The sequence below is a fragment of the Muntiacus reevesi genome, chromosome 3 (assembly GCF_963930625.1).
Source record: "Muntiacus reevesi chromosome 3, mMunRee1.1, whole genome shotgun sequence".
In the NCBI taxonomy this organism is placed as follows: domain Eukaryota; kingdom Metazoa; phylum Chordata; class Mammalia; order Artiodactyla; family Cervidae; genus Muntiacus; species Muntiacus reevesi.
The window spans coordinates 130,746,256-130,752,497 of NC_089251.1; the positions used below are offsets into that span (position 1 = coordinate 130,746,256).

Below are 6,242 nucleotides of genomic sequence, written 5' to 3' on the forward strand. Positions count from 1 at the left end.
ATAAGATCTCAGATTTCTCTCCTAGTCGTTCTGGCTTCATAGTCACTGCAAGTCCTGAGTGAGACTCTTTCTGCATACAAATCCAGTCAGGTTCTCTTGGGAGCTCTTAGGGGTGTGGGAGGGGGCATGGGGAATGTCAGAGCCTGAGGAGGGAGCAGGGTTTGAGGAAGTCTGCCCACATTTGGGCTCTGAATCCCCTTCAAGGTCTTTGGAGAAATGCTCTTAGCCGCCTGCATCACCTGTTCCCGCGTCTCCTCCGGGAAAGTCAGGAGATAAATCCCCATAGATTTGGCCGCCTGGGGCACAGAAATGCCACCTGGGTCAAATGCCTGCTTCCTGCCCTCCAGTTGGAAGGCTCCACTCCCTTTTTTTGGAACTCCCGAAGCCTTTTATCTGTGCCACTGCCTCTAAGACAAACTTGTCGCAGCCAGCCCTGTGACTTGGGTGGCATTTGTTCTCCTGGTGAGTAGGGCCAGAGTGATTTATCTCTATGCACCTTTCTACACTGTCACCCCAAGTGTCTATTTAGCACTGAGCTGTCTGAGGCTGGCTTGAAACACACAGAGCTGGAAGCAAGGCCAGAATGTCTGTGCTCTGTTCTTCTAGCACAGGGCGGTGAGATGATGGGTTTGTGGGGCTCTCCCGAGGGGATCATTCATGCAAGTCTCACGGTGCAGCACTAGGGCAAGTCTGCAGGTGCCACGGCATGGAAGCAGGAGCAGGTCAGCTGTTTTCTGAGCTGGGCTGGAAGAGATTTGTTGAAAGGCACTTCCTGTCCCCAGTGGCTCTCCAGATGGGAAGGGATCCAGTCTCGACAAAGAGTGGAGGAGAGACCATAGGGCCCTGTGGTGAAACTGGAGCTGCTGGGGGGGCTGCCATGAAACCAGCTGAGTTCAGTTTCATCATCTGTCAAAGAGAATAGTAATTAGACAACAGAAGAAGGGTCTGGTGGCCTTCCACGTCCACTTTTAGCATCCACGTGCTCTGTTCTGGCTCCCTTTGCCTCATGTCTCCTGGGTCCTCATTCTACCCACCCCTCCTCCATGGAGTGTGGTCCAGCAAAAGGCCAGGCTCTCTCCTTCCTTTACTTCTGTCTCCAATCAGCACAATTACAGTAATATTTAGGAGGCTGTTACTATAGACCCTGCAGTTTACTAAGCTCTCTCATGCATTAACCCATTGAATCCTTATAGTAAGACAGTGAGGTAGGCATTTCCACCCTCCCCATTCTCTAAATGAGGAATGGAAGCTCAGAGAGGTTAAGTGAATTGCCTGAGGTTGCACAGCTAAGAAGATGAAGAGTTGGGTCTTAAAGCAGGTTTGTCTGACATCCTGGCTGGTAATCTTGGTCACCACCCTCCGCCAGCTTCCTGAGTTACCTCTTGAATTCTGGAGCTGCATATCCCTGTTGGAATCTGGGTGGTTGATTTTAAAGTTGTTTGGAAATAAGGGGTGTGGCACTTAATGTGCTGGCCTTTGGTGTTTTAACCGACCTCCAGGGCTTGTGGCCTTACTGTAGGAGAGAGAGTCTGCGTTGCTGAAACGCCAGGCTGGAACGAGGTGTCAAGGGCTTGTGCTGTGAGATCAGCCCTCCTCCTCTGTCTTTTCTCCTTGGAGAAGCTTCCCATTTCTGAGACCCCAGTCCCAAGTGGCAGGTCTTGTGGCTACGTTTTTCCCTGACCTTGGGCTCCCAACACAGTTGTCATCTGAGATCTATTTAAACTGCCTGTTGGCTCTTCAGGCAAGAGCTGAGTTGCACAAAAGGCATCCACTTTGGCTTCCAGACCCACGGGATCTTCTGGCCCATCAGTAATCAGATTCATCTTTATCAGCTGATGAGCAAGCAAAGGCAGGGGTTTAATCTCTGTGGCTCGTAGGCCTTGGGACGTTGGTGATGATCTCACAGGACAGCCCCTCTAACCTGAGAGCTGATGAGGGTCACGGCTTCTATGAGGCCCAGGCTGGAGACGGTGCTTCCCCCCCTCACTTTGCTGGCAGGCCACGCGGGCAGCCGTGTGACCTGTCAGCCTGCAGCTCCGACTGGGGCCTGGCTGTGTCCTCCGGGGCACATCGCTTCACCTGTTTGTCTGCATTTTCTCATCTGTGAGGAGGCGATGATGTGTGTACCCTACTTACTCCTGCAGGGGTGCCGGGAAATTCCGTGTGAGATAAGCACGTGTTGGCGAGTGGGAATGCTTTAGTTTTTTTTTTTTAATTATTATTTAATAAAATTTTAATTTTCAAAATGTACGGTTGGTGGGACCTGTTTATGCGTCTCCACCAGCAGCTGAGGCATTTCCGCCCTTGTTGTTTCTGGTGTAAATCACTCGAGCTCTGTGCTTTGAAGCCAGTTTAATAAGCCCTTTAATAAGGGGTTTCTGAAGGGCTGCCCTGGCCAGGGAGCCATGAATCTTGTCTCTCAGAGACGACAGCTGGAGTTACAGCTTCTTTATGGAGTTTCTCGTATGTTGCTTTGTCAAACTAGACTAGGTTATTAAGCTTGTCCTGAACCCTGCCTTTGGACCACTTCTTCTTTTTGGCCTCACCCCCAGATTTGTTCACTGGATCCTTGCCTTTCTTGGCTGACATTCTGGCATCTTTCTTCTTCTTGTCATCCTTGGGCGGCATAGTGAAGTTGGAAGAGGGAAATGCTTTTAATGTAAGTAAACATAAATGAAGTTGCCATTGGCTACAGGGTTGTGACTCAGACCCCAAAGTGGTCATCTGAAGGTTTCTACCTGGAGGAGAGGGCTTCACAGAAATGTATTGAACACTCGCTGTCAGGTTATTGGTAAACACCAGTGAGATCTTGGTGTAGAACCATTACGAACAAATGGCCCACTTGTGTATCATATTTGGCCTATACTATATTTATGCTTCTGTTGTAAAGGATAAGTACTTATTTTTCTTTAGCCTATGTAAGGTATTAAACCTGGATAGAAGGCAGATTTTTATGTGGATCATACACAATAAAGAGTTGACATAGTTCTGGTACTTGGTGGAAATTCAAGTACATTCTCATTTCTTCATGAATATTAATTAAATAAACTTGGAATAAATTACTGTCAGCTGGTTTGTTGTGAAGACCTGTGCAGAGGGATGAATGAACCCTGGTACCATTGTGGGGCTGGGTTCTGGGCAGTGGTATCCTACCCCCCCCGCCCCCCGACCCCCCCGCCACCTCTTTCCTACAAGGATGTCCAGGTGAGGAACCATTCACTCTTTGTAACCATGCTTTTCTTTTTGTTTTTAATTCAACAAATATTCACTGAGTGCCCACCATCTGCCAGACATTGTTTTTTATTTTCAGACACTGTTTTTAAAAGTAGCTTTATTGATGTATAATTGCATACAATAAACTGTCTGTATTTAAGGTATACAATTTGGCAACTTTTGACACATGCATATACTTGTGAAACTACTACCATAATCAAGTTACAAACATGTCCATAATTCCCCAAAGTTTCTTTGTGACCCTTTGCAACTCTTCTCTGTTGCTTCTCTTCCCCTGCAGTCACTGATCCTCTTTATATCTCCATGGGTTAGTTTGAATTTCCTAGAACTTTATATAAATGGAATAATCCATTTTATGTACTCTTGTCTGGCTTCTTTCATTCTGTATACTTATCTTGGGATTCATCCATGGCATAGTGTATAGCAATAATTGATCAATGGTAATTTCTAGTAGTATGACATCATGTGGATATACCACAGTTTGCTTATCCATTCACCTGTTGAAGGGTTGTTTCAAGTTTTTGGCTATCACAAACAAAGCTGATATTAAAATCCATGTACAAAGCTCTGCATGGACATGTGCTTTTATTTCTCTTGGATAAATACCCAAGAGTGAAATGGCTGGATCATTGGGTAGATAATATTGAATTCTTAAGGAAACTGCCTAACTGCTTTCCAAAGTGTTTGTCCTATTTTACAATCCCACTGGCAGTTTAGGGGAATTCTAGTTTCTCCACATCCTCATCAACACTTGATATGGTCAATCTTTTTAATTTTAGCCATTGAATAGTTCTTCATTGTGTTGAAATGTATACTGAGACATATTAAAATTTTAACAGTCCATTTGAGCAAAAATAAATTTGGGCAGCATCAAATGGGAAGTGCTTAAAAGTGCTCCAACAACAGAAGTTCAAGAGAGATTTTCACAGAAGCCAAAGCAAGAAACTATTGATTGGCTATTGTTTAAAGGCTATTTGGCTGTTTTTGATTGCTTGTTCTTTAGTGTTTGGATTTTGTAAGCTTGGGACATTTGCAGGCTTAGATTTTGATTTGCTTACATAGGCTGGTAGGACATTAGAGCTCCTGAATCTAATGGACTCCTTCCTGTCAATACCAGACCATACTTCCCATATATTAATAACAGATGGTATGTCATTGTGGTTTTAATTTGCACTTCCCCGGTGACTAATGATACTGAACTTCTTTTCTTGTCTTTGTTTGCTTGTTAGTCATCCATGTATCTTCTCCAGGGGGAGGTGTCTGTTCAAACCTTTGGTCCATTTTGTTGGGTTGTTAATTTTCTTATTATTTAGTCTTGAGTATTCTCGATATAAATCTGGATTTAAATTGTTAGACAGTAAATAATCACAAATGCTTTCTCTCAGTGTGTGGCTTTTTATCCTGATTTTGAAGGATGTTATTAATTTTGATGAAGCCCAGTTTATCAATTTGTGCTTTTATTGCTTGCACTTTTGGTATTGTGTTTAAGAAATCATAAAATTTTTCTTCTATATTTTCTCTATCTATGGTTCTACAGATTTGTTTTCTACCTGTAGGTCTGTAATTCATTTTGAGTTAATCTTCTTTATCTGACATGATGTACTGTTCCTGATGCTCCCCATGCCTTTGGGAGATTCATTTTCAATCTGGTTTTATTTACCTTTTGCCTGATGGATTTTCTTTAACATTTCTTCCTATATAAGTCTGATAGTATTGGATTCTTCCAGCTTCTTATGCTTGAAAACATCTTTATTTCATCCATTTTTTGAAGAAAGATTTTCACTAAGTATAGAATTCTAGTTTTCCCTTTCAATACTTTGAAGATATTGTTCTACTGTCTTCTCATGTGACTTATTTTGGATGAGATATCTGTTCACATCTTGACCTTTGTTCCTTTGTTTTTTTTTCCTCTTACTGCTTTTAAGATTATCTCGTTATCACTGGTTTTGAGCAATTTAATTCTGTGGTGTGATTCTCTTCATCTTTCTTTTGCTTTACATTTTTTGGGTTTCCTGGTTTTGTAGTTTTCACTAAATATGGAAAAACTTTAGCCAGTGTTTTTTCAAATTTTTTTTTCTGTCCTCTCCCCCCACCCCCAAATTCTGTGACTGCAATTGTACATGTATCAGGTTGTTGGAATGTACCCTGTAACTCACCAGTGCTCTGCCCATTTTTCTAACTCTCTTTTCTCTTCGTGTGTCCTTTTGGATAGTTCTTACAGCTAGGTTGTCAAGTTTCCTAGTTGACTTCCCAAATAGACTCACTAGTGTATTTTTCATCTCAGACATTTTAGTTTTCACCTTTAGAAGTTTGAGTTGAGTCTTTTAAAATTCCTTGCATGTCTCCACTGAACTTTTTAAACATACGGAATACAGCTATAATAACTGCTTCAATTCTAAAATCTCTGTCAGTTCCAGATTGGTTTCGGTAAATTGATCACATTATGGGAAATATTTTTCTGCTCTTTTGAAAGGGGGTGTAGTCGTCACGTCAATAATTTCTTCATTGGAGTCTTTGAACCAATGAATTAGATGTTGGATTCTAGTAGTCAGAGCGTTGAATTCAGTTGTGGATGTATTGTTTGGGCACAGTGTTTAAAAACTGATCTCACAGGTTTCTTACACTTAAAAACCATAAGACCTTCTGCAAAACTATGGATTCCTTTAAAATAATCAGGGTATCTTGCAGGATGATTGCCATTCCTGCTGGGAACAAAGAGATGGAGAGTGGCTACCCTCTTTAGATGGAGGGTAAATTTCAATAACCCCTCCTATTTATCTCTCCTAGCTGTAGGCATTATCATTTGGGTAGTAGTTGTCTCACATCAGTTTTTCAGAAGCAGTTCCTGAGATGAGTATTAGTTCACAAGTGATTTATTAACAAAGGGCTCCTGGAAAAAGAGAGGGAGTGGTGCATGCAGAACAGAGGAGAGGAAGAAGTCAAGCAAAGATAAAATTTCAGGCAAAGATAACGTGGGAGAGAATTTAGCTTGATCCCTCTGAGGAATG

General features: G+C 42.5%; 1 pseudogene; it reads right to left on the minus strand.

Moving 5' to 3' along the window:
- Positions 1 to 2,267: 2,267 nt before the first annotated feature.
- On the minus strand, positions 2,268 to 2,628 carry LOC136163222 (small ribosomal subunit protein eS25 pseudogene; annotated as a pseudogene).
- Positions 2,629 to 6,242: the final 3,614 nt, after the last annotated feature.